The sequence below is a fragment of the Elephantulus edwardii genome, unplaced genomic scaffold, assembly GCF_000299155.1.
Source record: "Elephantulus edwardii isolate Elephantulus edwardi_28Jun2011 unplaced genomic scaffold, EleEdw1.0 scaffold00280, whole genome shotgun sequence".
Lineage (NCBI taxonomy): Eukaryota > Metazoa > Chordata > Mammalia > Macroscelidea > Macroscelididae > Elephantulus > Elephantulus edwardii.
This window is the reverse complement of record NW_006400030.1, coordinates 39444-51514: the sequence shown is the minus strand read 5'-3', so window position 1 is coordinate 51514 and position 12071 is coordinate 39444.

Here is a 12071-nt window from a genome sequence, read left to right as displayed (position 1 = left end):
TTTTCTTAGCTCTAGTACTCTATTCTCTTTGTCACTATAGATAAATCCAATTAATTGTTGTTTGTTGATCTTGTATCCCTCCTTTTTGCTAAATTGGTCAATTATGTCCAGTAGTTTTCTTGCTGAGTCTTTAGGGTTTTCTAAGTATCATATATCATATCATTTGCATATAGAGATAATTTTACCTCCTCTTTGCCAATTTGGAGACCTTTTATTTCCTTCTCTTTCTTATTGCTATCACTAAGACTTCTGATACAGTATTGAATAGGAGAGGTGATAATGGGCATCCTTGTCTAATTCCTGTCATCAAAGAGAATGCCTTTAATCTTTCTCCATTGAGAACAATGTTGGCTCTCAGATTTGTGTATATACTTTTTATTATGTTGAAGAATTTTCCCTCTAATCCTTCTTTGTTGAGTGTTTTAATCAGGAAAGGATGTTGGATTGTGTCAAAGACCTTTTCTGCATCAATATATTGGATCATGTGGTTCTTGTTCTTTCCTTTGTGTATGTGATTAATTACATTGATTGTTTTTCTTATGCTTAACCATCTGCATATCTGTTACGAACCCCACTTAGTCATGGTGATTTTTTTTTAATGTATCATTGGATTCTATTGACCAGGATTTTATTCAGGATTTTTGCATCTATGCATATGAGAAATATTGGCCTGTAGTTTTCTATTTAATGATATCTTTAACTGGCTTTGGTATCAAAGATATGTTTGCTTCATAGATTGAGTCTGGGAGAATTCCATCTTTTTTCTATATTTTTGAAATAGTTTATGTAGCATTGGTGACAGTTCTTCTCTGAATGTTTGGTAAAATTCACTTCTAAAACCATTTGGTCCAGGGCTGCTTTTTTTTTTTTACTGGTAGTTGTTTTATTATCTTTTCAATTTCTTCTTTTGTAATGGGTCTGTTCATGTGATCAATTTTGGTTTGTGTCAGTTTAGGTAGTTTATGAATTTCTAAGTATTTTTTCATTTCCTCTAGATTTTTTCATATATATTTGAGCATAGTTTCTAATACTGTTCCAATGTTAGCCTTTTTATTTTATTTGGTTCTATTATGACATTTCTGATTTCATCTTTTATTCAGATTATTTGTGTCTTTTCCTTCATTAGCTTTGCTAGTGGTTTGCTGATTTTATTGACCATTTCAAAGAACTTACTCCTACTTTTGTTGATGGTTTCAATTGTTTTCCTGTTCTCCATTTCATTTATTTCTACTCTAATTTTTATAATTTCATTTTTTAAAGGGTGTCAGCTTTTCTTACTGTTCTTTTTTAATTTGTTGATTTGTTGGGTTAGAGAATCGATAGTCATTATTTTCTGGCTTTAGATGTGCTTGCTTATTGCTATAAACTGACCTCTGATTTCTGCTTTGGCTGTTTTCCAGAGGTTTTGGTAAGTAGTGTTTTCATTGTCATTTGTTTCAAGAAACTTCTTAATTTTATTTTTTAATAACTTCTAGTACTCAGTCATGTTCAAGCATGGTGTTGGTCAGCTTCCAAATATATGATTTTTTTTCCTCCTTTATTGTCTTATATTAATTTCTAATTTTGTAGCAGTAGGGTGGTCTGAGAAAATGCTTTGTATTTAAGTTATTGATGTTTGCTTTGTGACCTAAACTGTGATCTATTGTGGAGAACATTCCATGCACATTGGAGAAGATATACTGTGCTTTTGTGGGGTGCATTAGCCTATAAATATCTATGAGATCGAGTTGGCTTATTGTGTGGTTTAATTCTTCAGCATCTTTGTTGAGTTTCTTTCTGGTAGCTCTGTCTTTTTTTTGAGAGTGGTGTATTGAAGTCTCCAAATACTATAGTAGTGTTGTCTATTTCTTTGTTCAGTTTTGTTGATATTTGTTTTATGTATTTTGCAGGTCTTTCATTTGCTGCATAGATATTTATTAATGTTATGTCTTTTTGTTCTATGGACAATTTAAGCATTAGGTAGTGACCTTCTGTATCCTTTGTGATGGTTCTTGCATTGAAATTTATTTTATCAGCAATTAACATTGTTACTCCTGCCTTTTTCTGGTTGCCATTTGCTTGGTATATTTATTCCCACCCTTTTCTTTTTAGTCATTCCTTACTTTCATTTTTCAAGTGTGTCTCTTATAGACAACATATTGATGGACTTCGGGGTTTTGTTGGTTTTTTTTTTTAATCCAATCTGCTATTCTTTTTCTCTTCAATAGTACATTCAAACCATTCACATTCAGTGCAGTTATTGAGAGGCAATGTTTTACTGCTATCATTTTCTTGAGTTGTTTTTGGTGTTGTTGCTAGTTACTTTGGTCCATGCTGCTTTCTGTGGGGTCTCTGTAAGAAAGATGTCTCTCAGTGTTTCCTGCAAAGCTGGTCTTGTTTTTACATATTCTCTTAGGTTCTGTTTTTCTGGGAATATATTGATCTTTCCTTCATATTTGATGGACAGTTTTGCTGGGTACAATATTTTTGGTTGACAATTGTGTTCTTTGAGTGTTCAATATATGTAATTTGACTGTTTTCATGCTTGCATGGTTTCTGCTGAGAAACCAGAATTTGATCTTATTTGCTCTCCCTTGTAATTTACTCTTTGTTTCTCCTTCACTGCTTTCAGAATTCTCTCTTTGTCTTTGGTTCTGACAAATTTGACTATCATACACCTTGGTGTTTTTTCTTTTGGGGTCTATTCTATATGGTGTTAGCTCACCTTCTTGAATATATATTATCTTATTCTTAATTATGTCTGGGAAGTTTTCTTCTAGTAATTCTTCCCCAACTTTTCCCATGTCTTTACTTGCTTTTTCCTGTTCTGGGATTCCGATGATGAGCATGTTATTTCTCTTGATGGTGTCCCACATTATTCTTAGGTTTTCTTCTTTTTCCTTCCTCTTTGATTCTGATTTTTGCTCTAGCAGATCAGTGGTAACGATTCTATCTTCTTTGTCACTGGTTCTGTGTTCTATCTCTTCAACTCTGTTCATAATTCCATCATGTTCACAGCATCTGAAACATTGGACCTCATCTTTTGGATTGTGGTGTCTTGTTTTTCCAGAGCATTTAATGTCTTGTTTTTTTGTTTTTGTTTTTTTTTTTTTCAATCTGCATTGTGTTGAATTTTTTTTAAAGCTACTTCTGGTTTTTGCTTTCAATGTGCTATAATTCTTCAAGTGTGTTTTTCACCCATTGAAAATATTCAATCATTTTTCTTTTAAATTCTGTGTCAGAAAGTTTCATCACATTTGCTGGCTTCAGGAAATCCATTGACACTGTGTCACTTTTGGGGGTGACACATTGCTTTGCGCTTGTGTAGAGTATAAGGTAGCCTGCTTCTTATGTGACATTGCTGTGATAGAGTTTTTCATGCCTGAGGTGATGATAGGTTCTTGATCTGAAATCACTGCGCTAGAAGGGAGTGGGGCAGCTACTCCATCTGTGTTTCTTTCTGAACTTCTGGTCTAAGGGAAGGTTCAGTTCAGGGCCTGCGAGAGCAGCCTTTTGTTACAGCTAAATCAGATCAAGGCACTCTGGATTAAATGCAAGTTAGTTGACTGGATGTGGAGGCATGGGTTCTGGAAAGATCTGGCCTGGGGTGGGGGGCATGAGGGCAGGCCATGCACATGCAAGGACCTCAATCAGTTTCCAGCTGGCAGTGTGGGTTTGTGCAGTGTCCTAACTCAAATTCCAGCTGTCTGGCTCTCACTCAGCAGCTCTCACCCAGCGGGACTCTGGGTCAGGTGGTGCTTATGAAAACTCAGTCAAATTCCCACCGTCCTGCTTGCTCCTGTTGGGTGTGTACCACAGCAGCTCAGTTGGTGGCTCCCAGTGAGGTTTGGCTGGTGTTTCCTGCCAGGGCCCACAGCTTGCTGCTCCTGTGGCTCCAAAACTGATTAATAAGAGTTCTCACTCAAATTCATACAGTCCTGCTTGCTGTCTGTTTGTCACTATCTTAGGAAGTCTCCTTTTGTGTAATCTATACAGTATCCTGAGAAATCATTGAAGGTCATCTCTGAGTTGGTTCCAACTTGATAGTAATAAGGACTTTTTGAGATGTGCTGATGACTTTCAAATTGATTTTTCAACTTTATCTTGTCCCATAAGCTCCATCTTGATGCATTTCACTGTCAACATGACATCTCCATTGTTTGTATATTGTTTTTTGCTTTTGTTTGTTATCATCAATTCAGTTCTAAATGATAGCAACACTTGTTATTATTTTTGTTATGTGTCTTTGAATCAGCTGGGACTCCATGACCCTGTGTACAACAGTTCTGAAGCCTTCCCTATTCTGAGCCAGTCTCGTTGACTCTGCTATACCTGCTCCCATTGCCCCAGTTACTGTGGCAATCAGTCTCATCTTGGGCCTTCTTTTCCTGCACTGTCCCTCCACCCTTCCTTTCTCACTATGCACAGTCAAATGCACAGCCTAGTGTCATATTCACAATTATTACTGAATTTGAGACCATTGCTGTACTAACTGTGCCAATCAATATTATTAAATATCTTCATCTTTTTTTGCTGACTCTTTAGCTTATCAAGCATGCTGTCCTTCTTCAGGGACTAGAATCTTTTGGTAAAGTATCCAAAATGTGTCAGAAAAAAATTTGCTGGTGTTACATCTAAGGAGGTTTCTGATTGCATTCTCCCAAGGCAGATTTGATTGTTCTTCTGAAAGTCCATTAGATATTCAATATTTCTTACTAACGACAGGATTAAAAGACATAAATTCTTCTTCTTTCTTTTCACTGTCCAACTTTCACATATGTATGAGTAATTGAGAAGACAATGTCAAGCACCTCTTTGTTCTTTCCTCTTTAATACTTTAAAGAAGTATGTTGTACAAGATTTATTCAAAGCAATAGGTATTTTTTTGTTGCCATTTCCATGTGTATTGGTTTTTGATCCAAGCAAAGTGAAATCTTTGACAGTTTCAATATTTTCTTCATTTATCATGATGTTATTTATTGGTTATTTTTTAAAGAAATTAGGATTTTGCATTCTTTATGCTGAAGTATAATATACTAGTTCTTGGTTATATGCTATCTCTTGAAATGGTTGATCTTTGACCAATTATTTTTAGTACAGAGATTCTACGTACTAATGTTCTTTCTTTTTTTTTTTTTCTTGCTTTATTTCTATACAGTGTTTTTATTCACATAAAGGTAAGCTCTGAGTCCATTGTGAGTCAATGGAACATAATGATGATAACAATACTACATTTTAAATTAAAACTTAGATTTTTTATTATTTTATCTTGAAAAATGTTGAATGTGGTATTCCCTTTGATTTTCTAAGTACAGTACTTCACATAAGTCATTAATATCCTTTATCTTCCCAAGTAGTCCCTTGAAATCCTGTTCAAATTTCTTCATTATTTCTTCCTTTATTTCTAGACTGATGTTGTTGTTCTTCAGCACTCTGGAGAGGTCCATGACAGCATATTTTCCCAATGCGTTTTGTCTTTTTATTTCCTGACTGCTTGTGTTAAGAGTATTGATTGTGGATCTGAGCAAGCTGTAATTGCTAACAACCTCAATCTCTTCTCCATCTATTATGGTGCTGCCAATTGGCCCAGTGGTGAGAATATTTGTCTTTTTTATGTTGAGCTTCAATCCATATTGAAGACTACAGTCTTGACCTTTTGCAGCAAGTGCTTCATGTCTACTTCAGTTTCAGCAAGCAAGGTTGTGCCATCTGCATATCATAGGTTGTTAATGAGTTTTCCTCCAATCTTGATGTCATACTCCTCCTCATAAATCCTTTCCTCCTGAATGATCTGTTTCAGCATACAGGTTGAAAAGGTATGGGAACAGGATGCATCCCTGATGCACTCCTTTCCTGATTTTTAATCGTGCAGTGTTTCTTTGCTCTGTTCTGAGAACTGCTTCTTGGTCTAAGTATAGGTTTCATACAAGCACAATCAAATGTTCTGAGATTCCATCTTTGTAATGACCTTTTGCATTCTTCATGGATGATATTCTTGATATTTTCCCACAGCTCATCTGGTCTTTGTTCATTGGTGTTCTAGATAAGCCTCAAGCCTGTTCCTGAGTTGCTTTTTAAATTCAGAGGGATAGCCTGTGGATATGATTTGAGCTTCTTTAGTTTTAATTTGAACTTGGATATAAGTAGTTGATGGTCTAGTTTTTACTGCTGATGTTGAACTTCTCCAACAATTCCTTTCACAGATATAGTCTGATTCCTGTGCATCCCATCAGGTGAAATCTATGTGTATAGACTGTGTTTGTTTCTTATAAAAGGTATTTGTAATGAATTAATCATTGACTGTGAAGAATTCGATTACTCCATCCCCAGTTTCATGTCTGTCACCAAGTCCTTGTTTTCCAACTACTGATCTTTCTTTCTGGTTCGGCACTTTTGCATTCTAGTCAACCATTATTATTAATTCATTGTGGTTGCATGTTCAATCGATTTCTGACTAATAGTTGGTAGAAATCTTCTATTTCCTCCTCTTTGTCTCTGGTTGTTTGTGCATAACTTTGAATGATAGTAGTATTAACAGGTCTTGCTTGTATGCATATGAGTATTACCCTACTTTCACATTATAATATTACAAGATGGATCCTAGAAACTATGAAAAACATCCTGTCAGCACAATCATATGATGATCTGATTCAAAATGTCCCATGTCAATCTATCTCCTTTTGTCAAATATTTATGTGTTTTGTTTCTTTCTTAGCGATGTCTAGCTTTCCTATATTCATGCTTCTCACATTCCACTTTCTAATCATTAGTTTCTGTTTACAATAATTCTTCTTTTTGTGTTTCCAAATTTGAGGACTCAGGCTCAGTTGCCCTATCTGTTAGTCTGCTCAATGTGTGCTCTATTGTGCATAGGGTTTTCTAAGGCCTTTTATATTTTGGAAGTGGATGGTCAATTCCTCTTCCTAGTCTGTCTTAATTTGGCTGCTTCATTTTAGAACACTATCTGTCAGACAAACATTTTACTGAAAGGAGCAGAGGAAAGACACTTCCCTTACATAAATAACCAGTATATTCAGTGTCCCACCCACCCCAGTATGTATGTCTTGACCCTTCTATTTCCCTGTTAGATCAACATCCCTAGTACTCCTGCTTACCAAGTCCAACACCTCCATCCCCAAGTTCCCTTGATATGATGGCTTAGGCCATAAGCCATTTCTATGATGTCTTGCACCAAGCACTGCTGTTGGTCTTTCATGCTGATCCAGGAAAAAAAGATGGAAGGAGTATACAGAAGCATTGTACCAAAAAGAGTTGGCTGACACAGAATAATTTCAAGAAACAACATATGATCAAGAGGCAATGGTGATAAAATAGGAAGTTCAGGTTGTTTTAAATACTTGGTAAAATAATTAAAGCTCCAGGAATTTGTGGAATACCAATTGACATATTTCAACAAACAGGTGCTACCTTGGATGTGCTCACCAGGCTGTGCTAATAAATCTGGAGGACAATGACTTGGCCAACTGACCAGAAGAGATCTATATTTACTGCCATTAAAAAAAAAAAGGTGACCTGACAGAGTATGAAAATTATAGAAAAATATCACAAATATCACACATAAGCGAATTATCCAAAAATTCTTGAAACAATACATTGACAGAGAACTACCAGAAACAACCTGGGTTTAAAAGAGGCTGTGCCACTAGGGACATCATAGCCAATGTCAGATGGACCTTGGCAGAAACCAAAAGTACCAGAGGAATGTCTGTCTTTGTTTCATTGCCTATGCAAAGGCATTTGATTGTATGGATCACAACAAATTGTGGCTAAACTTGAGGAGAGAATGGGAATCCTAGAACACTTGATTGTACTAATGTGAAAACTATACTTGGACCAGGAATCAGTCTTCAGAACAGAACAAGGAAACACTGCATGGTTCAAAATCAGGAAAATAGTGCATCAGAGATGCATCCTGTCTCCATACCTTTCAATCCATATGCAGTCTAGATCATTTGGGAAGTTGGGCCTTATGAGGAAGAATGTGACATCAGCATTGGAGGAAAACTAATCAACAACTTGTGTTAAGAAAATGACACAACCTTACTTGCTGAAACTGAGGAGGATCTAATATCCTTGCTGCAAAGGTCAAGGACTGTAGTTTTCAAAATGGATTGAAGCTCAACATCACGAAGACAAAGATTCTTACCACTGAGCCAATTGGCAGCACCCTGATAGAGGGAGAAAAGATTGAGGTTGTTAACAATTACAGCTTCCTTGGCTCCACAATCAACACTCCTGGCACCAGCAGTCTGGTATAAAAAAACCAAATTGCTCTGGGGAAAATCTGCTTCCATGGACCTCTCCAAAGTACTAAAAAGCAATGATGACAATCTAGAGACAAAGGTGCCCCTGATCTAGACCTTGGTCTTCAGAATTACTTTCTATCCATTAGAGAGCCGGACAATGACTAAGGATGACAGAAGAATCAATGTCTTTGACTTGTGGTGCTGGAGAAGAATTTTGAAAACAAATAGATTTGTTTGGAGTGGGTGAAACTAAGTTTCTCTTTGGAGGCTAGGATTTTGAAGCTTCATCTCATATAGTTTGGGCATATGGTCTGAAGGGATCAGTCCTTAGAGAAGGACATCATGTTTGGAAGGGTGGAGGGACAGCTCAGGAAAGGAAGACCCTGGATGAGATGGATTAATACAATACCTGGGGCAATACAGGTAGATGTTGTAATAAATGAAATGGACTCACAATAGAGCAGGCTTCAGGACTGCTATCTAGAGGGTCGCTATGAGTCATAGATTACTTAAAGACCTATAACAACAACAGCAGCCACAAGGGAGAGAGCTCTGGTAGTCTAGTGCCAAGAAGCTGTACTACCATCTCTGAAGGCACATGGTTCAAGTCCACCAGCTGCTCTGGGAGAGAAGGATAGACAACCCCTTTCCATGCTATTGAATGCCTCTGAAAGCCACCGGAGGGTCAGCTCTGGGTCTGTAAAAGCAACAACAAGTACCTACAACAATTTACATTCTACATCCTTTTTTCCTACTTTAATTATTTTTATAATATCTACCACTTGCAGTAATTGGTGGTTGCCATTAACCTTATGTTTTTAAAATTATTATTGTTTATCAATCCCACTGGAATATGAATTCTGCAATTTTGAGGGTCTTGCTAAGATTTATTCTCTATTGTTTCTTGGAGCCTGGAATAGTGTCTGGCAGATAGTACACACTCATAAATATCTTTTGTGTAAAGGAATGAAATATAAGTCTACCAGACACTTATTGTCCTGGAGTATGGTTTCAATGGTCCTTTGGGGTCTTAAGAAGCTATTTTTTCTCCAATATTTCTTGATATACAATATTTGATCTTGGCAAAGAAATGGGTACCTTTACACAGAATAAAACATTTTCCTGGAAGGAAAAGAGACAAGACTCTTTTGAAGTTCAATTTATCATTAAGATTAACCTGATTGTGGGCCATTAAAGAAAATTGCATCAGGGGGCTCAAAAAAGAATTTATAAGAGCATAAATATTCTGGTGTTGGCTGGATTTCTGAGATGAGAGCTGTTAAAGATCCAATTTGTAGCTGAAGCGAAAATAGCCTGGGCCAAGACACCTTAGCACAAATGAAGTATTTTGAGAATGACTGATCTTGGACATTTAAGCTAAATGCAACCCTGACCATCGGACCCTCAAGTATGCTACATTTCCTAAATGGCAAATGGAATAGTTATGTGGCAGCAGCAGAAGCAATGGCAACTGAAAATGGTAGACAATCAGTTGTACCACTGACAACTGGAAACATGATTGATGCCTTTGAACTACACAAGTATTAAAATTTCTTAGACAATTTTTGTGGGAACCTTAAAAAATTATAAAACTGAGGCATTTATATCTTTACCTTTGCTGTCCAAAAATCTAGGGAGCTTTAGGAAATGTCAACATATTTGATTTAGTTAAAATAAAAAAATTAAAGATCTTTTACAAATTACTTTGGAAGCCGGAGTGACATTCACTTCCTAAACAACATGCCTCTGGAAACTCTATGAACTTTGAGAAATGGCTGTAGTTACAGAAAGGCTTCAGGTCTTTTGTTCATGGTGTCACTATGAGTTGTACTTGACTCAACAGCAATCAACAACAATTGCTTACTAATTTCAGTTTAGAAATCCATTAGATTTTTGAAAGTTGACATGGTATAAAATGCAAATAGGTTTGACATCCACAGTATACAAGATAATATAGATGATCTTACTACTTATATTTTATTATTTTCTCAAAGTTCCAGAACCAAAAGTCAGATGTTGAACCTCGTAATTGAGTATATACTTCATGTATTATATTTGTCTTTCATATTGAACTTCAAGTCCATATTTTATTTAACAACTTCTTTTGACTGCAACATATTTTATTATGCATGAAGTAAAAAGATATTTAGAGGTGTGTGTTGTTGCTGAATACTGTTGAGTCAGAACTGACCCATAGCTGACCCTCCAGTGGGTTTTCAGAGGCAGTAAATAATATACAAGGATACTGCCCATACTTCTAGTAGTATTGCTATTAATGAAGCATAGCAGTGTTGCAATAGAAATTTCATATATTGTTAATAATAAATCTCACAGTCTTAATTTTATAATTTCACAAGCATGATGAAAAATGAGTTTTATGCACTTTCTAATGTAGAAATCTGTACACTGAGCAACTTATTCAGGAAGTTGGATTCTATGATGAAAAACATGGAAGACTCCTCAACAACCTACTTTATGCAGATAACACACTCTTGCTTGCTGAAAGTGAGGAGGACTTGAAATGCTTTTTTAGGCTATCAAAGACTACAGCCTTCAATGTTGATTACATCTCAATATCAAAAAAATGAAAACTCCCACTATTAGATCAATAGCTGACATCATGATGAAGGAAGATAAAATTGAAACTGTGGTGGTACCAGCAGTCAGGAGATTAGGTTACATATTGTTCTGGGAAAGTCTACATTCGGGGACTTCTCCAAATTATTGTGGAGCAACAATGTCTATCTGAAGACTAACACATGCCTGATTTAGGGCATCACTTACAATGTATCTAAGAGCTGGGTAATAAATAAGGATCACCAAAAAAAATTTATGCCTTTGAGCCGTGTTGTTAGAGAAGAACACTGAATATTCCCTGGACTGCCAAAAGAACATATAGTGCAGCCAGAGTGCTTCTTGGAGGCAAAACTGGCAAAGCTTTGCCTTGTGAACTTTGGACATGTTGTGAGAAGAGGCAAAAAAAGTCTGCAAAAGAGAGGGAGATCTTCAAATAGATTGACACAACGACTGCAGCAATGAGTGTAAGTATGTTACAGTTGAGGAAGATGGTGCAGGATAAGACAGGTTCAGATTTGTTGTTCGTAGGTTTGCTAGGAGTCATACTTAACCGCATCTAACAGTAATAAAGAAATCAAAAACAAAAAAAAAAGAAAAAGAAATCCTGTCAGTCGTTTATTAAGATAGAGACTCCATGGATCCAAGTACTCTGAACCTCAGATTTCTATGGAAACAGTATGGCCATGTCTGTACGTTGCAACAAAATCATTCATGGAACTGTTGACTCAAAAGATATCATGATAGAATGGAGGTCAGTTGGTGGCATATGCTGATTCACATGACTTTCCACAGCTCCAGAATGCCTAGATTTTAGAAAATGTTGTATTATTGTTATCTAGTTTTAATCTAGAGAACTTTAAGGAGTCATGCTACCAGACTACATGAAAGTGGTTAGAATCTACCAGTTGTTGTAAAGAAGGAATCTGGACAATTTCCTACTGTGCAGTTTAAATCCTCTGAAAATCTGAAGGGACAACCATGAATCGGTTCTGATTTAATGCCACATAACAAAAACAGTTTTCATCTACTTAAAGTGTTGTATAGCATACTGTAGGCAATAATAAGAAAATAAACACTTTTTATTTTAATAAAAAATGAATAAATAAAAGAAGGAAATAGTTGTAAAACTGCATTATCTCACCCTGGCAATGAATAGAAAAATAGATGATTAGATTGGTAGGTAAGATAGTTGAGTAAATTGAAAACAAATGTGAAAAGTACAGCAAATGGCATGTTTGAGAATATTCT